This window comes from Pongo pygmaeus, chromosome 12, assembly GCF_028885625.2.
Source record: "Pongo pygmaeus isolate AG05252 chromosome 12, NHGRI_mPonPyg2-v2.0_pri, whole genome shotgun sequence".
In the NCBI taxonomy this organism is placed as follows: Eukaryota; Metazoa; Chordata; class Mammalia; order Primates; family Hominidae; genus Pongo; species Pongo pygmaeus.
The window spans coordinates 20,059,743-20,086,409 of NC_072385.2; the positions used below are offsets into that span (position 1 = coordinate 20,059,743).

Below are 26,667 nucleotides of genomic sequence, written 5' to 3' on the forward strand. Positions count from 1 at the left end.
CTTGTGTACCATAAATTCTTTTCTGATTCCTTATGAATCTTGTTTATTTTCATGTAGAAAACGAGAGTGAAACTACAGAGAAAAGAAATGTCTGGTGCATCACGGCCTGACGATGGATTCCTGTTTCCTACGACATGGGGAGTCTCCACTATGACCTGTTTCCAAACAGGGAACTGGAAAGGAGAGCGAAGACAGGATGCTGCTTTTCCACTCTTCTCTGGATGTTTCTGTGTTCCCACAGAGCTCGGGAACCAAACAGTCAACCTGGTCACGCTTTCGGGGGCTACAGACACATGAGCAACAGGCCCCCTTGCAGAAGACAAAGGAATGTGGAACCTGAAACCACGCTTCAGTCAGCCTGATTGTGACTCCTGTGTGGACGGGACTATGCACCTCGTGCTCCATTGCAGGCTCAACGTGGGGCTATCTCATCTGTGAACCATGTGGATGAAAAATGGACAATCACCCAAGTCTCGACTCGTTGCTCTCTGGGTAATTCACTCATTCCTTGGGAGATGAAATTCGTCTGAATCGCTCCTGGATGAAGTAACCCAGGCTGGCGATCAGGAGGGCCAGTGAGAGCCCCGCAGGCCGACACAGCTGTGGGCCAAGCACTTAGCCTGCACTGGGCACCCAACATTTTCCCGGAGTGTGAGATCCTGCTGGTCCTGGAGGCAGAAGAACGCTTTTCTCTCTGCCTTCCTCTCTCTGTTTCTTGCTCCCTCCCTCCCTCTTTCCCTCCGTCCCTCCCTCACTTCCTCCCTTCCTCCCTCTGTCCCTCCTTCCCTCTCTCCCTCCTTCTATCCCTCCAACCCTTCCAAGGTCCCTTGGTCCATCCGTTCTTTCCTCCCTCCATCGCTCCCTCCCTGTCTCCTTTCCTCTCCGCATCTCTGCCTGAGTTCCCTCCCGGGTAGAAAGGGCAGCACCCCGGTTTGCGCGGGGTCTCGGGTTTGCATTTAGCTGTCAGGTGCTCCACGGTGATGTCGAGGAAGCTGGCAGGGCAAGCGTAGGCGAGTGACGGTGGGGTGGGGAGACAGAGGTGGCGAGACGCGGAAAGAAGAGTAGGCTTGGTGCCTGACCGTGCCAGTGTTTCCCGGGATGGAGGTCTCCGCCCGCCCCACTGAAGAATGCGGCAGTGGGGGCAAGAGGGAAGGGATGAGAGCTCCGCCTTGGCTGGTTAGAAAACCTAGGCTGCTGCCTGCTAACCCGCGCATGAGCAGTAGACAGTCCACCTCCCGGTACCTGGATGAGCCCTGGGATCCTCAGGATGCTCAGGAAAGAATGACAGCCCTCCTCTGAGTGGAGTATCTCATGGGACCTGGAACTCAGGGATCCTAGGCAGGTCAGCTGGAAGGGACGACACGCCTCTTAATACCGAGTCAGAGGTTCACCATGAAAGAGAGGCCGCCGCCCTGCCCCCAGCCCACCCCAACCCTGCGTCCCAAAGCTCCTCCAGCAGAGCCCGGTGTTCTTCCTGTCTGAGGAGTGTTTCCAGTGGAGCAAGCTCTTCCACTTCCTTCAGCTTCCCCAGTGGCGCCATATCTAGGAAATGTTGTGCCTTTTGCTGAAACGCTGGGGTTGACAGGAGCTCATCTAACAGGCTGGAGGTGAGTGTAGATGAGTGCCCTGGCTCCTGAAGCAGTTAAGAGGTGCCTGGATGGCTTGCATCTGTGCTTGATGAGGAGGCCTCCGGGGTCACAAGCTTCAGAGGTGGAGGTGCCCCATCTTTGGTTTCCCACACTGCCCTGGCGACCTGGGGCTCCAGACCCACCGCGTACTCCGGTGGGACGTGGTTGGTGCAAACACACCTTGCCCCTGTGACTCAGCTTGAGGGAGGCCAAGCTGTCCCACTGAGCACGTGCCCATCAGGCCGCCATGCTGTGGATCCTCGTCCTCCTGGCATTTGTTGGGGTGCGGAGGCCACTGAAGAGTCTGAGGTTTGGACAGTCCTACTTCCAGAGGAGCAAGGGCAGCAAACACAAAATTCCCGCATGCAGTGGCAGGTTGAGAGATTCCTTCTGCCTGTGCAGCCTGGCTGGGCTGGAGTGGGGGGAGGGCTCTTGCTCCCTGGCTCACGAAAGCCCCTGTGGCAGAGCCCCAGGCATGCAGGGCCTGTGTGGTGCAGGAAGCCCTGTTCCCCACGCCGCGGTGTGGGTGAACTCGATTGAGGAGGGAGGAGGATGACAACCACTGGGGGTGTTAATTAGTAACCACAGTGGCCTCAAAGAGCTCAAATGGAAGGAAGAATTGCACATCTCTCACTTTAAGTCCAGAGCTAGAAATGATTAAGCTTACTGAAGATGTAAAATTTTCATCTCTAGAGAGACGTCAACACTTGGCTTCAAAACTTCAAAGGATGGGCTGACTGTCTTTGAGGACCACTGCAGTTGATGACTTTAAGTTACAGCCAATGCTCATTGACCACTCTGAAAATCTCAGGGCCCTTAAGAATTATGCAAAATCTATTCTTTCTGTGCTCTAGAAATGGAACATCACGGTCTGAGTGACAACACATCTGTTAACATCATGGTTTACTGAATAATTTAATCCCACTATTGAGACCTACTGCTTAGAAACAAAACAAAACAAACAAACAAAAAAAACCGCGTCCTTTAAAGGGATTGCTGCTTGGCCTGGTGCAGTGGCTCACACCTGTAATCCCTGCACCTTGGGAGGCCGAGGTGGGTGGATAACCTGAGGTCCGAAGTTGGAGACCAGCCTGGTGAAAATTATGAAACCCTATGTCTAATAAAAATACAAAAAAATTAGCCGGGCATGGTGGTGGTACTTGTAATTTCAGCTACTTGGGAGGCTGATGCAGACGAATGGCTTGAACCCTGGAGGTGGAGGTTGCAGTGAGCCAAGACCATGCCACTGCACTCCATCCTAGGCAACAAGAGGGAAACTACATAAAGGAAAAAAAAAAAAATACAGAAAAGAAAAAAGGAAAAAAGATTGCTGCTTATTAATAATTCTCCTAGCTACCCAGAAGCTTAGATGGAGATGTACTTGGAAATTAATGTTATGCTTATGGCTGCTAATACAATATCTATCCTTCAGCCTGTGGATCAAAGAGTGGTTTTGACTTTCAAGTGTTTTTATTAAATAATAAATGCATTTTGTAAAGGTATAGCTGTCATAGATAGTAATTTCTTTGATGAATCTGGATAAACTGAATTGAAAACCTTTTGGAAAGGTTTCACCATTAATTCCTTCATGATATTTCAACCTCCTCCCGTGAATCACAAATTTCCTTAATAGCAAATACCATTAACGACATTTGTGATTGATGGGAGGAAGTTGAAATATCAACATTAACAGGAGTTTGGAAGAAGTTGATTCCAGCCCTCATGGATGACTTTGAGGGTTCAGGATGTCAGTGGAGGAAGTCCCTACAGATGTGGTAGAAATCGCGAGACAACCAGAATTAGAATTAGGGCCTTAAGATGAGATTAAATTGCTGCAACTCATGATGAAACTTGAACAAGTGGGGAGTTGCTTCTTATGGATGAGCAAAGAAAATATTTTCTTGAGATGGAATCTACACCAGGTAGAGATGCTATGAAAATTGTTGAAATAACAACAAAGGATTTAGAATATTCCATAAACCTAGTGGTTAAAGCAGCAGCAGGGTTTGAGAGGCTTTACTCCAATTTTGAAGGAAGTTCTACTGTGGATAAAATGCTGTCAAACAGCATCACATGCTACAGGGAAATCTTTTGTGAAAGGAACAGACTTCATTGTTTTAAGAAATTGACACAGGCACCCAAACTTCAGCAGCCCCCACACTGATCAGTCAGCAGCCATCAATATAGAGGCAAGACCCTCACTGTAGAGAAAAGAAAGAGAGATCAGACTGTTACTGTGTCTATATAGAAAGGAAAGACATAAGAGACTCCGTTTTGAAAAAGACTTGTACTTTAAACAATTGCTTTGCTGAGATGTTGTTAATTTGTAGCTTTGTCCCAGCCACTTTGCCTCAGCCACTCTGACCCAACCTGGAGCTCACAAAAACAACAATTGTATGAAATCAAGGTTTAAGGGATCTAGGTCTGTGCAGGATGTACCTTGTTAACAAAATGTTTACAAGCAGTATACTTGGCAAAAGTCATTGCCATTCTCTACTCTCAATAAACGAGGGGCAAAATGCACTGCAGAAAGCCGCAGGGACCTCTGCCCTTGAAAGCGGGGTATTGTCCAAGGTTTCTCCCCATGTGAAAGTCTGAAATATGACCTTGTGGGATGAGAAAGACCTGAATGTCCCCCAGCCCGACACCCGTTAAGCGTCTGTGCTGAGGTGGATTAGTAAAAGAGGAAAGCCTCTTGCAGTTGAGATAGAGGAAGGCCACTGTCTCCTGCCTGTCCCTGGGAACTGAATGTCTCAGTATACAACCTGATTGTACATTTGTTCAATTCTGAGATAAGAGAACAACCGCCCTATGGTGGGAGGCCAGACTTGTTTGCAGTAATGCTGCTTTGTTATTCTTTACTGCACTGAGATGTTTGGGTGGAGACAAACATAAATCTGGCTTACGTGCACGTCCAGTCATAGTACCTTCCCTTGAACTTAAGTGACATAGATTCTTTTGCTCATGTTTTTTGCTGACCTTCTCCTTATTATCACCCTGCTCTGCTACTACATTCCTTTTTGCTGAAATAATGAAAATAATAAGCAATAAAAACTGAGGGAACTCAGAGGCCGGTGCCTGTGCAGGTCCTTCGTATGCTGAGTGCCGGTCCCCTGGGCCTACTATTGCTTCTCTATACTTTGTCTCTGTGTCTTACATATTTTCTGAGTCTCTCGTCCCACTTGACTAGAAATACCCATAAGTGTGGAGGGGCAGGCCACCCCTTCACTCACCAGAAAAAAGATTATGACTTGGTAAGGTTTAGATATTCATTAGTATTTTTCAGCAATGAGGTATTTTAAGTTAAGGTATGTACATAGATGTTTAGACATAATGCGATTACTAATTAATTAATTAATAATTATTAAATACTTATTAGACTACAACACAGTTTAAGCATAACTTTTATAAGCACTGGGAAACAAAATGTTTATGCGACCAATTTGATTGTAACATTTGCCTTATTGTGGTTGTCTGGAACCAAACCTACACTGTCTCTGAGTATGCTTGTAGGTTTTTGGTTGTTCTTTGTTTTGAGAAGGGGTTTCGCTCTGTCACCCAGGCCAGAGTGCAGTGGCATGATCATAGCTCACTGCAGCCTCTAACTGCTGGGTGAAGTGATTGTTCTACCACAGCCTCCTGAGTAGCTGGGACTACAGACATGCAGCACTATGCCTGGCTTTTTTTTTTTTTTTTTTTTTTTTTTTTGAGACGGAGTCTCGCTCTTTAGCCCAGGCCAGAGTGCAGTGGCTCTATCTCGGCTCACTGCAAGCTGCGCTTCCCGGGTTCATGCCATCCTCCTGCCTCAGCCTCCCGAGTAGCTGGGACTACAGGCACCCACACCAAGCCCGGCAAATTTTCTGTATTTTTAGTAGAGATGGGGTTTCACCGTGTTAGCCATGATGGTCTCGATCTCCTGACCTAGTGATCCACCTGCCTCGGCCTCCCAAAGTGCTGGGATGACAGGCGTGAGCCACCAAGCCTGGCCTGTCTTTTCTTTCTAGTGGCACAAGCCCCATGAAGTGTGGTGCGTCTGATCTCCGATGCTTTTGAACAGTGTAGAAAGTGTTGCTGTCTGTATTTAATTTTTTCTTACATGTATGGTCTCGATCGATCACAAGAAGATCAATAAGCCCTTCTCCTTATTCTACTTCCCTTTCTCGCAACGGAGAACTTTGATTGGATTTTTCCTGCCTACAGACGGGAATGAGTCTGCTGTTTTCTTTTTTAAACCCGAGGGGACTGAGCCTGAGGGCCTCGAGCGCAGCCACCCTCCCCCAACCCCCAACTGGTGATTGTGGTGGTGGTCGTGGTGGTTTTGTGTTCCAGCTTCTGTTCTGTTGTTGTTGTTGTTGCTGCTGCTGCTGGTGCTGTCGTCGTTGTTTTGGTATTTTACAGACTCAGGGGGTGTACGTGCTTGTTTGTTAGATCAGCATACTACTGCCTCCGGATGTAGAAGTGGACCTCCAGTGTATCCGATACCCAAGTGGCTAACGTTGTCACCGACGGGCGATTTATTCATCGTTTGTCCCCCTCTTACCCTCTTCCTCCCTTTTGGAGTGTCTGTTATTTCCATTTTGATGACCATGTGCGTACCCACTGTTTACCTCCCACTTTTAAGCAGAAGGCAGTTCACTGGGTACATACTTGCTTCCAGCTCTATCCATGTTGTGGGAAAAGACGTGAAATCACTCTTTTTTTGTGCCTGCACCATTAGAGAATTTTAACTTTCTTGGTGGTTGTTTTTCTTTTTTCTTTTCTTTTCTTTCTCATCCTTTTTTTTCATTTTTTTCAACTGGGCTCTCCTACTTGTGTTGCTTAGTTGCTCGGGCTGGTCTCAAACTCCTGGCCTTGACACTTCTCCAATCACATCCACCGCCTGGTTGTTGAAATGAGCATCTCTTGTAAAATGGAAAAGACGAAAAAAATAAAGAGAAAGACAAAAAGCATGTGGTGAACATTTCTCTTGCCGCCTCCCAGGGTGTACCTTGGACCCGATAGAAGGGCGATTGCCTGGATGGGTTTTCGGTGCTAAATCCTCCTGGGGGCCTCCTTCCCTCTCCCCCTTGTCCCTGCTTCTCCCCCAACCAAGGCTCCCACCGCCGCTGTGGGATTTTCCGTGGGAGAGGTACGGGAGAGGACTGACGCCCCTTCCAGATCTATATCCTGCCAGACGTCTCTGGTTCAGCATCCCCCACCGGCTGCCTGCCACCTTCCAGGGAGCTCTGAGGCCAATGTCCCACCCCCTTTCACATCCCACCACCCTCCCCCAGCTGGCCTTTGCCTGGCGACCCCAAGGGAACCGCGATGAATCTTTCTTTTTTTTTCCTTATTTTATTTTATTATTATTATACTTTAAGTTTTAGGGTACATGTGCACAACCTACAGGTTTGTTACATATGTATACATGTGCCATGTTGTTGTGCTGCATCCGTTATCTCGTCATTTAGCATTAGGTATATCTCCTAATGCTATCCCTCCCCCCTCGCCCCACCTCGCAACTGTCCCCAGTGTGTGATGTTCCCCTTCCTGTGTCCATGTGTTCTCATTGTTCAGTTCCCACCTATGAGTGAGAACATGCGGTGTTTGGTTTTTGTCCTTGTGATAGTTTGCTGAGAATGATGGTTTCCAGTTTCATCCATGTCCGTACAAAGGACATGAACTCATCATTTTTTACGGCTGCATAGTATTCCATGGTGTCGAATACTCCAGTGAAGACTTCCACCAGATGCCCCGGGTGGGCCAGATGGGACGAGACTGGACCACCCTGGACCGTGCTGTTCTTGGGGGTGTGTTAACATGCAGGGTGGACTGGCAGCCCCAGCATTGTAAAGGGTGTCCAGGTATGGAAATGCCACATAGGATGCCCTCCTTCCCGTCAGCCTGCCTTCAGCTTCCTCAGGCGTGAAGACAACTTCCCATCAGAACCTCTTTTCTTCCCTTTCTCCACCACACACATGAGACGCATGAGAGGGAGAAACAGCTCAATAGATACTGCTGACCTTCATTTGTGGAATCTTCAGTCATCTACACACAGACAGGTGACTAGACAGGGACCCAAATCAAACACCATTTCTGGGTCCTCATGGTTGGATTGGTCTCTCTCTCTCTCTCTCTCACACACACACACACAATTTCCACATCTAGTTCACAAGCCACAATTTACCCTTTTCACAGGACACAGTCTGAGTAAAACCCACCCCACTCTCCACCCGTCAGCTGACAAAACTTCTTCTCTACAATTTATAAAAAAGATCATCTGGGCCGGGAAGAGTGGCTCACACCTGTCATTCCAGCACTTTGGGAGGCCAAGGTGGGTGGATCACTTGAGGCCAGGAATTCAAGACCAGGCTAGCCAACATGGTGAAACCCCATATCTATGAAAAATAGAACAATTACCAGGTCTGGTGGTATAGGTTTGTAATCACAACTACTCAGGAGACTGAGGCAGGTGAGTTGCTTGAACTAGGGAGGCCGAGGTTGCAGTGAGCTGAGATCATGCCATGGCAATTATTGAGACAGAGCGAGACTCTTTCTCAATAATAATTATAATATTTTTATAAGATTAGTTTCGTGTGGTGATACCTGCCTGTAGTCGCAGCTACTCGGGAGGCTGAGATAAGGAGAACACTTGAGGCCCCAGAGGTCGAGGCTTCAGTCAGCTTTATCCTGGGCAGTCACCAGTCAAGGAGATATGCCCCTTCCCGTTTTCTTTTCTTTTCTTCTCTTTTCTTCTCCCTCCCTCCCTTCCTTCCTTCCTTCCTTTCTTTCTTCCTTTCCTGCCTGACTGTCTTCCTGCCTTTCTTCTTTCCTCCCTTCCTCCCTTCTTTCTTTCCCCCTGCCTCAGCCTCCCAAAGTGCCAGGATTACTGTTGTGAGGCACCATGCCTGCTTGGCCTAAAGAGACACCCTTTGAAAGTAAGACACAGACAGCGCCTTCCAGTGATTTGATTGATTGACTGATTTAGAGACAGCGTCTCACTCTGTCACCCTGGCAGTGGTGCCATCACAACTCACTGCAGCGTGGACGCTTCTGGACTCAAGCGATCCTGCCACCTCAGCCTCCAGAGTAGAGTACCTGGGACCACAGGCATGCACCACTGTGCCCAGATCATTTTTATTTATGTATTTATTCATTTTCCCGAGACAGAGTTTCTCTCTGGTTGCCCAGACTGGAGTGCAATGGTGCAATCTTGGCCCACCACAACCTATGCCTCCTGGGTTCAAGTGATTCTCCTGCGTCAGCCTCCCCAGTAGCTGGGACTACAGGCACATGCCACCACGTCTGGCGGATTTTGTATTTTTAGTGGAGACGGGGCTTCTCCATGTTGGTCAGGCTGGTCTTGAACTCCCGACCTCAGGTGATCTGCCCTCTACAGCCTCCCGAACTGCTGGGATGGCAGGCGTGAGCCACCGAACCTGGCCTTCATTTTTCAATGTTTTTCCACAGACAGAGTCTCATCATTTTGTTGCAACCCTCCTGACCCGGTGCCTCAGAATGCTGGCGTGATGGGCATGAGCCACTGCGCCTGGACTCTGGGGAATGATTCACGACCACGACCACTGTACTGATTCTTTCTTTCTTTCTTTCTTTTTCTTTCTTTCTTTCTTTCTTCCTTTCTTCCTTTCTTTCTTTCTTCTCTGTTTTTCTTTCTTTCATTGATTTTTTTTTTATTATTGATTGATTGATTGATTGATTTTGAGATGGAGTCTCACTCTGGGCGAAGTGAGGCGAGGCGAGACACAATGCTTTGGAAGCCACAGCACTGCCTTCTAAAGCCCCATTCAAATGCACAAAGCCCTATTCCCTTCCTGGAGTTGGAGATGATGCCTTCCATTGCCTTGGGCTTCTCTCCATTCAGAAGTTTTACAGGCGCAACCCCACCCAGAGGCTGGCTACGGCTGAGGATTACGGGGTGTGTTGGGGCTGGAAACTCGGTCCCCCATTGTTGCAAGCTCAGCCAAGACATCCCCCGACCCCCATCGCTTGCTCACCCTTTGAGATCCCCTGCCTCCACCGCCTTGGAGGCTGACCTCTTACTTTAATTTCTGTCTTTCTTCCTTTCCTGCATTTGAGGAGGGGGTGGAGGAATGAGGGTGTGTGTGGGGAGGGGGTGCAGGGTGGGGACAGAGGGGAGCGTCCTAAGGGTCAATTTAGTGTCATGCCTCTTTAACCGCCACCACCGAAGATGAAAGCAACAATCAGCTAAATACCGCGTGTTCTCATCCATAAGTGGGAACTTATAGATGAGAGTTCTGCGTGGGCAGAACGAGGGGGATGAGAGACATGGGAGCCTACTTGAGGGAGGAGGGGTGGAAGGAGAGACAGCTTCAGGAGAAACCAAAACAAAACGAAACATGAAAACTGTCGAGTACTGTGCTGAGTATCCGGGTGATGAAATCATCTGCATACTGAACCCCCCCATCAGAAGTTTACCTTTGTAACAATCTGGCACATGTATGCTTGAACAAGAAATGAAAGTTAGAGGAGAAAGAGACAGAGAGGGAGAGAGGGACAGAGATAAGTGAAACGAAACACCACCTCCTTGACCTGAGTCAGGGGATTTCCGGCCTTTGGGGGGAATATTCAGCGACAATGCAGTATTTGGGCCTGTTCTTTTTTTTTTTTTCTCTTCATTTCCTTTTTTTGGACTGAGTCTCTCTCGTTCTGTCACCCAGGCTGCGATGCAGTGGCGCTCTCTTGGCTCACTGAAACCTCTGCTTTCCGGGTCCCAGTGATTCTTCTTCGGCAGCTGGGATTACAGACGTGCACCACGACAGACGGCTAATTTTTCTATTTTTAGTGGAGACGGGGTTTCTCCATGTTGGCCGCGTTGGGATTGAATTCCTGACCTACAGTGATCTGCCCTCCTGGGCCTCCCAATGTGCTGGGACGACAGGCCTGAGCCGTAGGGATTTCAGCCTTTAAAAATGCCAGCCCTGCCACCTTTCACTGCGGGCCTTATGCTCAGAATGACGTGTCCTCTCTGCCATAGGTTGACTCTTTGAGTTCCCTATGCCATTGCACTGTAGCCTGGCTAGCAAGAGTGAAACACCATCCCCCCACCTTCCCTTGCAATAAATAAATAAATAAATAAAATCTCTACACATGACCTATAAGTGTGTGTTCCCACGAGTGATTTCTAACAAATGACACTGTACACTGAATGCAGTGGCTCACTTTTGTCATCCCAGCACTTTGGGAGGCCGAGGTTGGTGGGTCACGAGGTCAGGAGTTCAAAACCAGCCTAGCCGACATGGTGAAACCCCATCTCTACTGAAAATACGAAACTGAGTCGGGCGCGGTGGGGCAGGCACCTGTAATCCCAGCTACTCGGGAGGTTGAGGCAGGAGAATCACTTGAACCTGGCAGGCGGAGGTTGCAGTGACCCGGGATGATGCCACTGCACTACAGCTTGGGTGACAGAGTGAGACTCGGTCTCTAAATAAATAAATAGAAAGAAAGAAAGAAAAGAAAAGAAGAAAAGAAAGAAAAGAAGAGAAGAGAAGAAAAGAAAAGGAAAAAAGAAAAGAAACCAGAAAACAAAGAGAAAATGAAGAAAAGGCACTGTATTGCTACTGGGCTAGGACCTTCTCTCTTTCTGTCTGTTTCTCTCTGTCTCTCTCTGTCTGTCTCTGTCTTTCTCTATCTGTCTCTTTCTCTGCCTGTCTGTCTCTCTCTCCCTCCCTGTCTGTTTCTATCTCTCTCTGTCTCTCTCTTTCTGTCTGTTTCTCTCTGTCTGTCTCTTTTTCTCTCTGTCTCTCTCTGTCCGTCTCTGTTTTTCTCTGTCTCTTTCTTTTTCTGAGTCTCTCTTTCTGTCTCTCTCGCTCTCTCTCTCCGTCTCTCTCTCTGTGCCTATCTTGTCTTACTCTCTTTCTCTACCCGTGTCTCTCTCTCTCTGTGTGTCCCTCTTCCTCCCTTTCTGTCTCTCTCCCTCTCTCTCTCACTCTCTCTCTGTCTGTCTCTCTTTCTGTCTGTTTCTCTCTGTCTCTCTGTCTCATCTCTGTCTCTCTTTCTGTCTGTCTCTGTCTGTCTCTGTCTGCCTGTCTCTCTCACTGTGTCTGTCTTCTGTCTTGCTCTCTTTCTCTGCCTGTCTCTCTCTCTCTCTCCCTTCCTTTCTGTTCTCTCTCTCTCTGTCTCTCTTTCTGTCTGTTTCTCTCTGTCTCTGTCTGTCTCTTTCTCTGTCTGTCTGTCTCTCTCTTTCTTTTTTTTTTCACACGGAGTCTCACTGTGTCGCCCAGGCTTGAGTGCAGTGGCGCCATTCGGCTCATTTCAAGCCCCACCTCCCAGGTTCACGCCATTCTCCTGCCTCAGCCTCCCGAGTAGCTGGGACTATAGGCGCCCGCCACCAAGCTCGACTAATTTTTTGTATTTTTAGTAGAGACGGGATTTCACTGTGTTAGCTAGGATGGTCTCGATCTCCTGACTTCGTGATCCACCGGCCTCAGCCTCCCAAAGTGCTGGGATGACAGGAGTGAGCCACCGCGCCCGGCCTGTCTCTCTCTTTCTTTCATTCCTCTCTCTCTATGTGCCTGTCTTCTGTCTTACTCTCTTTCTCTGCCTGTCGGTCTCTCTCTGTCTCTCTCCCTCCCTGTCTCTCTCTCTCTCTCTGTCTCTCTCACTCTCGCTCTCTCTGTCTCTCTCTCGCTGTTTCTCTCTGTCTGTCTGTCTCTCTTTCTGTCTCTCTCTTTCTTTCTCTCTGTCTCTGTCTCTCTCTCCCTCTGCCTGTCTCTCTCACTGTGTCTCTCTTCTGTCTTACTCTCTTTCTCTGCCTGCCTGTCTGTCTCTCTCTCCCCCTCTCTTTCTGTTTCTCTCTCTCTCTATCTCTCACTCTCTCTCTCCATCTCTCTCTGTCTGTTTCTCTATGTCTGTCTCTGTCTTTCTCTGCCTGTCTGTCTCTCTCTGACTCTCTCCCTCCCTGTCTGTCTGTTTCTCTCTGTTTGTCTATCTCTGTCTCTCTCTTTCTGCTTCTCTCTCTTTCTCTATCTCTGTCTCTCTCTCTTTCTGTTTCTCTGTGTCCATCTCTGTCTTTCTCTGTCTGTCTCTTTCTCTGTCTGTCTCTCTCTTTCTTTGTCTCTGTCTGTCTCTCTCTCTGCCTGTCTCTCTCACTGTGTCTGTCTTCTGTCTTACTGTCTTTCTCTGCCTGTCTCTCTCTCCCTCCCTTTCTCTGTCTCTCTGTCTCTCTCTTTCTGTTTCTCTCTGTCTGTCTCTGTGTGTCTGTCTGTTTCTCTCTTTCTGTCTCTCTCTGTTTCCTCTCTGTCTGTCTCTGTCTGCCTGTCTGTCTGTCTCTCTCTCTCTCCCTCCCTGTCTGTCTGTTTCTCTCTCTCTCTGTCTCTGTCTCTCTCTCTCTGTCTTTCTGTCTGTTTCTCTCTGTCTCTCTCTGTCCATCTCTGTCTTTCTATGTCTGTCTCTTTCTCTGTCAGTCTGTCAGACCCCCCATGCCGGAGAGGGCCCTGCCCCTTCCACAAAAGTGAGAAGCGCCTGCTTAGAGAGGCCAAGAGGAATCCAGACAGATGGGCCTTGCTAGGCTTCGCCACTCAGTGTATGATTTTGGGAGGTCGAGGCTGGGTCCCCACTTGGATGGAAGGGGCATTTTCAGACTTTTCTCTCTGTCACGTGTGGTGTCCCTACTTCTCGTATTTTCCTGATAAGCTCCTCGACTCAAAAATACATGCTTAAGGCCAGGTGTGGTGGCTTACGTCTGTCATCCCAGAACTTTGGAAGGCTGAGGCGGGGGATCACGTGAGGTTGGGATTTCGAGACCAGCCTTGCCACCACAGCGAAACCCTGTCTCTACTAAAAATACTAAACTGAGTCGGGTGCAGTGGGGTATGCGCCTGTAATGCCAGCTACTCGGGAGGCTGAGGCGGGAGAATCACTTGAATCTGGGAGGTGGAGGCTGCAGTGAGCCGAGATCGTGCCACTGCACTACAGCCTGGGCTGTAGAGTGAGTGGGACTCTGTCTCTAAACAAACAAACAAACAAATAAATAAATAAATAAATAAATAAATAATAAATAAATGTATTCTTTTCCATGCTGACTGACACTTGCAGACATCAGTTGTCTTTGGGCATCATCTAGTGGCCACTGTTATTGAAAGTCTAGGTGACATGGAGGGAGGTCTCGCAGACTTCACCGAGCCTGGGGCAACCGGTTTCTCTCTCTCCCTTCTGGAGGCCTCTCCCTCTCTCCCTGGTTGCCTAGGGAACCTCCGCCCTGGCGGGGGCCCTATTGTTCTTTGATCAGCGCTTTAGTTTTCTTTGTGTGTTGGAGTCTTTCATGCGCATAGACTTTTCTACTTGCGTTTTAGGAGGGGTCAGTTTAATTTTCAAGTTGCCCCCTGGCTCCCCCCACTACCCACGTCCCTTTATCTTCATTTAGTGAGTCAGTTAGGCGGGTTCCTCCCAACCCCCCACCCCCCGCCTCCCAACACCCTGCTTGGAAACCTTCCAGAGCCACCCCAGTGTGCCTCCGTCTTCTCTCCCCTTCCCCCACCCCTTACCGGGGATCTCATTCTTGCCAGGCTGACATTTGCAACGGTGGGAGTCAGGCCTCACTCAGTGGCCACCGTTTTTGAAGATGGGGGTGGCACGGTCCCAATTCCCTGGAGGCAGCTCGGGGCCCTTGACCCGTGTGGGCAAGCAGGCGGGTCTGCTCTTTTGGGGTTTTTTTCCCCCGTGTCCCTCCTCAGGCCTCCCTCCCTAGGAAAGCTTCACCCTGGATGGGTCTCAATCACCTTTTATCATGATGTTTTAGTTTCTCCGCCCTCCGGCCAACATAGTTTCACAATGGGAATGGCATCACAGCTCTAGTCTAGGCCTTCTTATTATTTGCCCAAAATAGAAACGTTTTCTGAAAACTAATACTTTGCTCACTTAAAATTTCCAGGAACGGTGCCTTGGCCCGTGTTTGTTGTTTTGTTTTGTTTGGTTCGTGTTTTTCCGTTTTCGTATGTATTTCTTTTCAGGTGAAGTAGAAATCCCCAGTTTTCAGGAAGACGTATATTTTCCCCAAGACATGTTAGCTGCTGTTTTCTCCTGTCGTTAACTAGCGCTTTTGTGAATCTCTCAACGTGTAGTGAGAGCCGGTTGATGTTTACTACAGAACATCTTATTTTCTAGAAATCCTTAAGTGAATGCTGCTGCTGCTCTTGCTGCTGCTGCTGCTCTTGTTGCTGTTGTTGTTGTTTTCAAAGCACACCCCGGCCACCCTTAAAGGAATCAAAAGCATTATAAAATATGTGTAATTATTTCCTGAGCACGCCCTTCCTCCTCCTCTCTCTCTCTGTCTGTCTCTGTCTCTCTCTTTCTCTGTCTTCTCTCTCTCTCTGTCTCTCTCTCTGTCTGCCTGTCTCTCTCACTGTGTCTGTCTTCTGTCTTACTCCCTTTCTTTGCTTGTCTGTCTCTCTCTCTGCCTGTCTGTCTGTCTCTCTCTCTCTCCCTGTCTGTCTGTTTCTCTCTGTCTCTCTTTCTCTGACTGTCTCTTTCTTTCTCTCTGTCTTTCTGTCTCTGTGTGTCTCTCTCTCTGCCTGTCTCTCTCACAGTGACTGTCTTCTTTCTTTCTCTACCTGCCTGTCTCTCTCTCTCTCTTTCTCTCTCTCTGTCTCTCTCTCTCTTTGTTTCTCTCTGTCTCTCTCTGTCTGTCTCGTCTTTCTCTATCTGTCTCTTTGTCTGTATCTCTCTTTCTTTCTTTGTCTCGCTGTCTCTGTCTCTGTCTCTCTCACTGTGTCTGTCTTCTGTCTTATTCTCTTTCTCTGCCTGTCTGTCAGTCTCTCTCCCTGTCTGTCTGTCTCTCTCTCTCCCTGTCTGTCTGTTTTTCCTCTCTCTCTTTGCCTGTCTGTCTCTCTGTCTCTGTCTCTCTGTCTCTCTCTCTCTGTGTCTGTCTTCTGTCTTACTGTCTTTCTCTGCCTGTCTGTCTCTCTCTCTCCTTGTCTGTTTCTAGGTCTCTTTCTCTGTCTCTGTCTGTCTCTCTCTCTTTCTCTCTGTTTCTCTCTCTCCCTCTGTCTGTCTCTTTCTCTCTCTCTTTCCCTCTGTCTGTCTCTCTCTTTCTTTCTCTCTATCTCTCCAACTCTCTCTGTCTCTGTGTGTGTGTGTGTGTGTCTGCTTTCTGCCTTACTCTCTTTCTCTGCCTGTCTGTCTGCCTGTCGGTCTGTCTCTCTCTCTCTGTCTGTCTCTCTCTCTTTCTGTCTGTCTCTCTTTCAGTTTCTCTCTATTTCTGTCCATTTGTGTCTTTCTCTGTGTCTTTATCTGTCTGTCTCTCTCTCTTTCTGTCTTTCTCTCTTTGTGTATCTTTGTGTCTCTCTGTCTGTCTCTGTTTGTTCTGTCTCTCTCTGTCTATCTCTCGCTCGCTCGCTCTCTGGCTGTCTCTATCTTCTGCCCTCTCGTTCTTGGCAAAATAAGTTCAAGTACATCTAATCTAATCCCTTACCACGGCCTGAATTCTTAACTTTAGACATCCCAGATTTGATCTCCCTACAGAATGCTGTACAGAACTGGAGAGTTGATTTCTGGACTTGGATACCTCGTAGATACTACATATTAATAAATATCCAACCCTAAAATCTGGCATTGCTTCTAGCTCGACTGTCTCGAAATATCATATCTCTGTTCACCTAGGATGCTGGGAGGGTTTTCTCAATGTGCATCTGCTCATGTCCTCCATGACCTATGACCAAGCCCTGTCCGTTCTGTCTCAAATATGTATCTGCAAACACTTCTCTCCATTTCCGCAACTACCCATGGCCGTTTGTGGAACCACTGGCTCTTTGAAAAAAAATCCCAGAAGTGACTTTGGCTTTTTGGCTAGGAGGTCTAAACCTGCTGAGAACTTTCCTGCCCAGGATTCTGTGTGAACAAAAGTGCTTCTGCTGGGAGCTGGGATCCTCGGGACCATGCTTGCTAGTGCTGGATGAGTCTCTGGAAGGATGCACGGGACTCTGCAAAGCTGACCTGTAACACCGAGGTCCAATGGATACCTCTGCATTGGCCCGAGGTCTCCAACGTACATCACCGTCACCAACCATCTCCGTCAGCATCCTTGTGAGCCTGGCCAAGGCCCCGACTCCGGGGAGACTCTTGGGAGCCCGGCCTTCGTTGACTATAGTCCAAAGGGATGATGACTCCACCCACAAGATCCCCATTGAACTGCGATGTGGAGCAAAGGTCAGAGAGGGGACCAGGAGGGGAGACGTCCTGACAGGAGATGAGTTCCCTAGCCTCTGGCCAACCCACTCATGTCCCACGTACTGGGCACCCATGGGACACCACCGCTTTATCCCCTCCTCTGTCCACAGCCACCCCAACCCCACCCCGCAACACACGCACAAACGCTGGAGGTTACAAAACCACACGGCGTGAATAGAGCCTGATGCAGCGACAGCTCATTTCATGAGGTGGGGGGGTGGGATGGGGTGGGGTGGGGTGGGGGTCTGTAGAGAGCCCGATTCTCCCTCGTGGGTGGCTACAGGATACAAATGAATATTGCTTTTTGGGTGGAGGGGCTTCTTTAGGCTGTCACGTTTGTGGGACTGTCTCTCAAACCCTTCCTTGAGTCCACAAAATAGATTCCACCCCACCCCTCAACATTTCCCCTGGTGCTGGATGTATCCTGTCAAGAGACCTGAGCCTGACACGTTGAGTTAAACAGCTTTATTGGCTTTCTGTGTTTGTTTGCTTATGAGATGGAGTCTTGCTCTGTCCCCCCGCGGCTAGAGTGCAGTGGCGAGGTCTCAGCTCACTGCAACCTCTGTCTCCTGGTTTAGAGTGATTCTCCTGCCTCAGCACCACCATGCCTGGCTCATTTTTTTATTTTTGGTAGACAAGGGATTTGACCCTGTTTCATTGGTTTTCACTGGAGATTCTAGATTCGAGTCACACCTCATTGTGTGCCACATAATGACTTCTTTTTTTTTTTTTAAAGCACAATATATCTGCTTTATTTGAGTGGCTTTGTATATCTTTATGATTGTGTTATACATGAAGAAAAGATATTAAACACGGTGCTAATGATAGTGAAAGTGAAAACAAAAGAATGGTTATCTATTTAGTAGTTAGAATAAAGTTGCTCAGTATTTCGAGTTACCTAAATATGTCAGCATTTAAACTCCTCCTACTAAAAACTTGCCAATCTGAATAATCCTCCTTTAAACACAATTTTTGATATGGTTAAGGTTTTTAAGAATGTGACTCTTGTAGAATAGCTGAACAGACAATATACATTTAAAAAACAACAGCACAAGGATCAACCAGATTTGGGAAAAAATAAAAAAAAAAACACAAGCCTTATGAAGAACTGAGTTCTTAAAATATTATGGAGAACATAGCTATTGGAAAAGAAGGCAATATTGGCAAGTTGATTGTTAAATTTGTCAGCAAAAGCTAGCACTATTTTTTTGGCAATCTTTCAGGCACTGCAACTACTACTGCAAAATGTGATATAATCCATTGAACAACATATTCACCAATCAAAAAATATTTTAGTAATATAATGCTTCAGATTTAGAAGCAAATCGAGTATTAAAACTCAACTGCTATAATAATTAACCCCAAAGATAACCATATCTGACAAAAAAGCTTCCACAGAGTTACGACTTCAGAATTATACTTTCTATTGATATTTACTTATTTATTTTATTTTATTTATTTTATTTTATTTTATTTATTTTATTTTATTTTATTTTATTTTATTTTTTTCTTGAGACGGCGTCTCACTCTGTCACCCAGGCTGGAGTGCAATGGCATAATCTTGACTCACTGCAACCTCCACTTCCCAGGTTCAAGCGATTCTCCTGCCTCAGCCTCCTGAGTAGCTGAGACTACAGGCACCCACCACCATGCCCAGCTAATTTTTATACTTTTAATATAGACGGATTTTCACCATGTTGGCCAGGATGGTCTCGATCTCTTGATATGATCTGCCTGCCTTTGCCTCCGAAAGTGCTGGGATGACAGGCATGAGCCACCATGCCTGGCCTTCTCTTGATATTTAAACTTTTATGTCAGTCCAGAAAAATACAATAAATGTCAACAGTAAGTATGGTGTTGAGGCAGAAGTAGGACCAAACGTTTTCATATGTTACTCAGTTGATAACAATATGGCCTGGGTAGTAGTAATTTCCTATGTGTCTACTTATACACAAATACAAAAAAGTAAAACAGAGATACTGCTAAATAAAAGGATACACTAAGTTCTTAATAGTAACTCAATAAACTGGAACACTGTCAAAAAGCAGCAACTAGTGAATTTTTCGGTGTTTTTTTCTATTATCCAATAAGTGAATTATGCTATTCCTTTCCAATTTCCCAAGCACTTTTTGTCCCAATCACCATTTCTGTGTTTGAAGAAAAAGTAACAAATCAATTAACAAAACTAAACAAGCAAACAAACAAAACACAACTACAGTATTTGCAAAAATTTGGTAGAAGACTGAAACTGTTGAGTATAAGCATCTGGTATTCTATTATAATTAGTTAACTGAAGAGTTTGTTAAAGACATACATTTCATAAGAAAACATGTTACTTTGAAGTTATTGACCAGTATGTACCATCCCTAAGTATTAGTAACCAAATTCATGACAATAAAGAGCTATCTAACAAGAAAAATTAGTGACTACCAGCACCATCAACAAGATTTGTCTTTACACTTCATTACCACTTACCATGCATTATAATGTCTAGGATTGACTCTGATAGCATTTCGAAAACAAGCTAATGCTTTGTCCAATTCTTCAGTTAAGACAAACTCTCGCCCTAATAGAGTATAGGCATAAGCATAATTTGGATCCACTTGGATAGCCCTCTGGAAGAATTTAATTGCAATATCGTGTTCCCGCTGCAGACTGAAACAGTTCCCTGCAGCACACCAGGCCTCTGGCGAATTTTTATCCATGTCTGTTAAGTCTTTTGACAGAAATGAAAGAGAGACATCTTTTTGAAGACGCCAAAGTGTTGTAGAGTAGATTTCCATGCCATCGACTCTATAATTCTCAATCCTTCTAACCTCTGAGAATATTCTTTCAGCTTGCATGTACTCTGAAATTTCAAAATAGGCCCTTCCAATTTGGCACAGTACCCAACTAGTATTGTAGTGGTGAGAAGGTAGATGGCTCAAAATATTTATAGCTTCTTTGCAGTAGTATGAACACAAAGCTAAATAACCTTTCCCACTTTCACGAAGAAGGCTCATCAAGCCTTCTGCTGCTGCTTTTTGTAGATTAAAAGCCTGAATCTGATGTGTGATTATGGATATTTTCTCTTCTGAATTGATGGAAGAGTCCAATTTTGTAATTTCCAGGTTGTCATTTATATTAGGTTGAGTTATTCCTCCTTTATTAGTTTTACTTTTTGTTTTTCTGTTTGGGGTTTTAGGTGGAAATTTCATTTTTAATTTCTTCCTATTCTCTTTGGTTGTGGAACTGTCACTAATAAAGAGTCATGAAGTTTTTTGATGCAGTGCATTTCGGGGAGATGTCATAGTGGGGCTCATTACCTGAGGTGTTGCACTTATTTATGGACCAGAACTTTCTGTTTGTGAAATAATTGGAGTTACCTCTCGGCTATTTCCACTCTGCGAGAAGTCAGACTTTGCTCCAGTTTGGCCAATTCTGGCAACATACTTTTTTGAAGGGGCTCCTGTGGATGGCACATCAATTACAGAAGGTGTATTAGTGTAGTTTTGTAAATAAGATCCATCTCCAGGACTTGGGGTTTCTAATGGCAAAATCCCAAAACTTGGGGTTTATGGACTAAGAGCTGCTGGTCCTGTTAATAAACTTCGACCAGTTTTTGGTTTATTTTGAACTTGTTTAGATAATATGGAAGTTCCTGTTCCCAGTGGGACAGTATCAGGTGAAATTACAGCTGAATCAATAGAAGACACTGGGGAATCTGTAATCAAAGAATACTTTGAATTGGAAGATTCTAAATTCAATCTGTTTAATTCAATTGTGTCCTGGGGTGTTTCCGTAAGAACGGTCTCAGGCTGTCTGTGACATAAACTGTGATTAGGTACTTGTGTTGTGCAAGAGCTGGGCAGACAGTTGCTAAAGTTCTGTAAAGATGTGAATTTAAATGTTTGGTCAGGATCTGGCTTTTCACCTATTTCACATAATGATTCAAAGGGATACCAGAGGAAAGGATTTAAACTAAGTCTCTTTTGGTAACCTTCTGATCCTTTGGCAAGCCGATCTGTCTTGCAATATACATGTCCCAACAATGGAAGGGGAAAGCAAGCTGAATCACCAAACTCAGTGACAATATCATCATGGCTTTTCTGCTTATTAAACACTCCACCAGATAAGATTTGTTCCCAGTCTGCAAGCTTACTGAGATCAACACAACATTTTGCAAGCTGGTATTTGCATTGCGGTGCAGGACAACTGTGACTTTTCAAGAGTCTATATGCTTTATAGGCCTTTTCTGGGAGGCAAGAACAGGTCGCCAGTAAAAACAAGGCTTCTTCTGAGTGTACTTCTGCATAAAGGCCTTCTGTGAGGAAAACCCCATCTCGGTAAGCATAGTGGTTTAGTGCTTGGCATAGAGCATCCTGGACGGGTTCCTGCAGCACGGTCATCCTCGAGGCTCAGGCCCAATTTCTGCAGTGCCTCAGGCAACACCCCACGCCACCCACCCCCCTCCGCCATGTAGCGGCTCCGGCCAGGCCAGCCTCGGCTCATTTAAATTCACCAGTTACCGGGGAATGGAGGAGGCCAAGCCAGAATGACTTCTTTATCCTGCTGACTCTGGAAAGCCCGGCCCCTTGTGATCCATTGCAAAGTGAAAGTCACCTCGTGTTTGGAAAACGGATCCGCTCCCATGTTCAGTGGAGCGATGTGGCATGTAGGACGAAGGACTCTGTTCCTTCTGATTTGGTCTGCACGGTGGTGCCTAGGGCTGGAGCTCTCTCTGTGCAGACCGCTGACTCCCTCTACCTTGGGTTCCATCGGCCCCACCCTGGGACATGAGCCTTGGCAGATTCTGGCCCGTCCTGGCCCTTAAGTCGCTGTCAGAAACCCCATCTTGTGTTCGGATGCCCCGAATAACTGTGGCTCGTGCATCTCTGGAAACATTGGAAATCTCTCCTCTACGCATGGTCACCTAAAACCCCAGGAGCTCGAGAAACACGTCCGCCATCCACCTCACTGCTTTCGGAGGGAATGCTGTGAGTCTCTTGCCGAATCTCTCTTGACTTGAGTTCTTCATGGGTGTGTGGTTAAGACGTAGTGAGACCAGATGTATTAACTCAGGCCGGGTGTTTGTGGCTCATACCTGTAACCCCAACACTTTGGGAGGTCGAGGCTGTAGGATCCCTTGAGGAATTGCCTAACCCAGGGGAGGTTGAGGCTGCAGTGTGTGAGCCATAATGGTGTCACTGCGCTCCAGTCTGGGTGAAAGACAGGGTGAGGCCCTGTCACAGGCAGGCAGACAGGCAGGCAGGCAGACAGACAACAGCTGTATTATGTTCATCTCAGGGTAGGAAGCAAAAATAACAGAATACAGCCCTTAATTCTTTTTTTTTTTTGGGATGGAGTTTCACTCTTGGTGCCCATGCTGGAGTGCAATGACACCATCTCGGCTCACCGCAACCTCCACCTCCCATGTTCAAGTGATTCTCCTGCCTCAGCCTCCTGAGTAGCTGGGATTACAGGCATGTGCCACCACAACCGGCTGATTTTGTATTGTTAGTAGAGACAGCATTTCTCCGTGTGGTCAGGCAGGTCTCAAACTGGCCACCTCATGTGATCTGCCCACCTCGGCCTCCCAAAGTGCTGGGATGACAGGTGTGAGCCATTGTGCCCAGCCAGCTACGTTTTCTTTCAAATTTTCAATTTTAATCTATTTATTATTATTATTATTATTATTATTTTGAGACGAAATCTCACTCTGTTGCCCAGACTGGAGTGCAGTGGCGTGATGTCGGCTCACTGCAAGCTCTGCCTTCTGGGTCCACCCCATTCTCCTGTCCCAGCCTCCCAAGTAGCTGGGACTACAGACGCCCACCACCATGCCTGGCTAATTTTTTGTATTTTGAGTAGAGACGGGTTTTCACTGTGGTAGCCAGGATGGTCTCGATCTCCTGATCCCCATGATCCGCCCACCTCGGCCTCCCAAAGTGATGGGATTACAGGCTTGAGTCACCGTGCCCGGCCTATTTATCTATTTATTAACTTTGAGTCCAGGTTCTGAAACCAGTTAGTTTTTGTATTTTTTTAGAGACGAGGTTTCACCATGTTGCCAAGGCTTGGATCGAGGGATCCACCTTCCCTCACCTCCCAAAGTGCGGAGATGACAGGCGTGAGCCTACTGCACTCGGCTCCCCCCTTCCACCCCCAGCTTATCACTCATGTGCCGGAGGCCCAGCGGTGGTGTGTGTTTCCCATCCCTAGCGCCCCCTCCTCCGGTCACCACCATGGTGTCCGCGATTGGGTCCTGAGGGAGCTCGTTGGTGTGGGGGTTGAGGCGGTTGAGTGAGACGCACCCCTGCCATGCAGGGAAGGGTGCCGCCTGGTCTGCTGAGTGCAGGTCCCGTGCTCCCCTCTGGCGGTTGTGCGCGGGGTATGTTAATGATCGCAGTGGGCTGGGGCAGGTGACGCATGTGCCGGCCGGCCGCCGAGGGGCTACCGTTCTGCCTCTGACTGGTTGTGTGTGGGTTTACTTGGAGGTGCTTTGCCTGGGAGATAGGAGGTGGGTGGACGGGGAGTCCTTAGGGGATTGCGCGCATGCGCAGCGGCGAGGTCCCCTGCCCAGACCGCGAAGGCTCAAGGTTGCCTCACGCAGATTTTTCCTGGTACCGCAAGCCCCCCCCTTCTCCAGGCATCCCTAAGCACCTCTGCAGGCCCGACGAGGGGTGACTGGCGGGTGGGGAGTGTGACCCACCCTCGGTGAGAAAGCCTTCTCTAGCGATCCGAGAGGTGTGCCTTTGGGGTACCGGATTCCCCGGCCTGCTGCCTCTCTCTGCGTTAAGGTAGCACTGCCGTAGCGACTCGCTTGCAGAGGACACTCCTCCGCTTCCCCGTCGACAGGGTGAGGGGGGAAGAGAGAGGGTTCCCAGGCCTCCGCAGTGGGGACCGAGGGCGGCTCATTGCCTACTGTGTGGCCCACGCCTCCTCCTTCCGACTCTGTGCGCGAGCAGTGGCTGTGCCCGGCGTTTCATCTGGTGAGTGACCCGCTCCACTGCAAGCTGGCTCTTCGCCTGCTCCCCTGTGGAGTAGCGACCGTTCTGACGACCGCATTTGCATTGCACGGGGTTGGGCCGCCTGGCCATGGGAAGCATCCCAAGTGGGGGGCGCATCGTTCTCCCAGAGCTTGACCAGGTTGGAGGATGGACGGGAAATGAGCAACGTGGCCTTGGCATTGGGTTTGTGGCTGAGGTCGCTTTGGGGTCCCAATGGCAGGACCTGGGGCTCATGAGGTGGGTCTTGGTGAGTGCCGAGGGCCATCCGGCATCCTAGATGGGGAGCCGTGGGACCTCCCTCGTGCCTGTTGTGGTGGGATCCCGTGGCCGTGTTTTCCTGGTGGCCCGGCCATGCCTGAGGTTTCTCCCCGAGCCGCCCCTCTGCGGGCTCCCCGGTGCCCTTGCCCTTGCAGTCCCTAGCCTTGCCTGTCTGTGCCCCCCTCCCTGCCCACTGATCCTCTCTCCCTGGGCGGCTCACCAGCTTAGGCTGTGGTGGCCCCGTCTGGGACTAAACCCAGCTCCGCCTTGTGGGGCACTGCCACCGGCCACTGTTTGGCCTGTTGTCTGTGTCTCCGGGTGTGCGCCTTTGGGACCAAGTCGGCGGCGCCCCACTTGGGCTTGGTGGGCACCTGGAGGGTTTGGTGTCAGCCTGCAGCACGTGTGGGGGAGAGGGTTCCGGGGGCTGGACGCGATGGCGGCAGCGGTGGTGGAGCCGCGGGCTTGCCGAAGGCCAGTCAGACACTCTAGGTACTGCGCCGAGACACCTTCGTGCTCAGAGGCCGCTGGCAGTGAGATCCCAGGCACCGTGGTCCGCTTCTCGTTCACTGTCCAAACGTCGGGGCCACCCTGCGCCTGCTGCATGCGAATGGCCGCCAGTCCCTCGTGGCTGCCGTGCACGGGTCGGGCGGTGTGCCTCCTCGCACTTGGGCATGAAGGGTTGGGAGTGGTGAGCCCGTGGGGGGGTGTTGTGTCGTGTGGGTGGATGGGATGTACGGTTCCCTGCCCCACTGCCCCCCTCCCACCACCCCACACTGTTCCCTCCCTCTCACACGCCCCGTCACCCTCCCTGCCATGCCCATCCTCGCGACTGGGACTCTTGGCTCATCCTCGTGAGGCCCGGAGGCCGCTTTCTACCTACATGGTTGATCCTACCAGAACCATATGCTTGTCTCAAAGATTAAGCCATACATGTCTAAGTACGCAGGGCCAGTACACTGAAACTGTTAATGGCTCATTAAATATGTCATGTTTCTTTTGGTTGCTTGCTCCTCTCCTACTTGGAAAACTGTAGTAATTCTAGAGCTAATACATGCCAAATGGTGCTGACTCAATTCATGGGGAAGATGTGTGCATTTGTCAGATCAAAACCAACTCTGTCAGCCCCTCTCTGGCCCCGGCCGGGGGGGTCGGGTGCCGACGGCTTTGGTGACTCTAGATAACCTCAGGCCAATCGCACGCCCCCAGTGGCAGCAACGACCCATTTGAATGTCTGCCCTATCAACTTTCAATGGTAGTCGCTGTGCCTACCATGGTGACCATGGGTGACAGGGAATCAGGGTTCGATTCTGGAGAGGGAGCCTGAGAAACGGCTACCACATTCAAGGAAGGCAGCAGGTGCGCAAATTACCCACTCCCTACCCAGGGAGGTAGTGATGAAAAGTAACAATACAGGACTCTTTCGAGGCCCTGTAATTGGAATGAGTCCACTTTAAATCTTTCAACAAGGATCCATTGGAGGGCAAGTCTGGTGCCAGCAGCCACGGTAATTCCAGCTCCAATAGCGTATATTAAAGTTGCTGCAGTTAAAAAGCTCCTAGTTGGATCTTGGGAGAGGGTGGGTGGGTGAGTCACAGCCCGTCCCCACCCCTTGCCTCTGGGCACCCCCTCGATGCTCTTAGCTGAGTGTCCCGTGGCCCGAAGCGTTTACTTTCAAAAAGTTAGAGTTTTCAAAGCAGGCCCGAGCCGCCTGGATACCGCAGCTAGGAATGATAGAATAGGACCGCGGTTCTATTTTGTTGGTTTTCGGAACTGAGGCCATGATTAAGAGGGATGGCCGGGGGCATTCGTATTGCGCCGCTAGAGGTGAAATTCTTGGACTGGCGCAGTTCGGACCAGAGCGAAAGCATTTGCCAAGAATGATTTCGTTAACCAAGAATGAAAGTTGGACGTTCCAAGACAATCAGATAGCGTCGTAGTTCCGACGATATACAATGCCGACTGGCGATGCAGCGGCGTTATTTCCATGACCCGTTGGGCAGCTTCCAAGGAACCAGTCTTTGGGTTTTTGGGTTTCTGGGGGAGTAGGGTTGCAAAGCTGAAACTTAAAGGAATTGGTGGAAAGGCACCACCAGGAGTGGAGCCTGCAGCTTAATTTGACTCAACACGGGAAATATCACCCAGCCTGGACACGGACAGGTTTGACTGATAGCTCTTTCTCAATTCCATGAGTGCTGGTGCATGGCCTTAGTTGGTGAAGTGATTTGTCTGGTTAATTCTGATAATGAACAAGACTGTGGAATGCTAACTAGTTATGCAACCCCCGAGCGGTGGGCGTCCCCCAAATTCTCAGAGGGACAAGTGGCATTCAGCCACCCAAGATTGAGCAATAACAGGTCTGTGATGCCCTTAGATGTCCAGTGCTGCATGCACGCTACACTGACTGGCTCAGCGTGTGCCTACCCTATGTGGCAGATGCGGGTAACCTGTTGAACCCCATTGGTGATGGTGATCGGGGATTGCAATTATTCCCCATGAATGATGAATTCCCAGTAAGTGCGGGTCATAGGCTTGCATGAAGTCCCTGCCCTTTGTACACACCGCCGGTAGCTACTACTGATTGGATGGTTTAGTGAGGCCCTTGGATCGGC

General features: G+C 48.6%; 2 pseudogenes; both read right to left on the reverse strand.

The window, feature by feature from the left end:
* Window positions 1–19,282: 19,282 nt before the first annotated feature.
* LOC129030546 (cell division cycle protein 27 homolog) lies at window positions 19,283–21,199 on the reverse strand (annotated as a pseudogene).
* Window positions 21,200–21,513: 314 nt separating this feature from the next.
* LOC129030755 (trithorax group protein osa-like) lies at window positions 21,514–24,879 on the reverse strand (annotated as a pseudogene).
* Window positions 24,880–26,667: the final 1,788 nt, after the last annotated feature.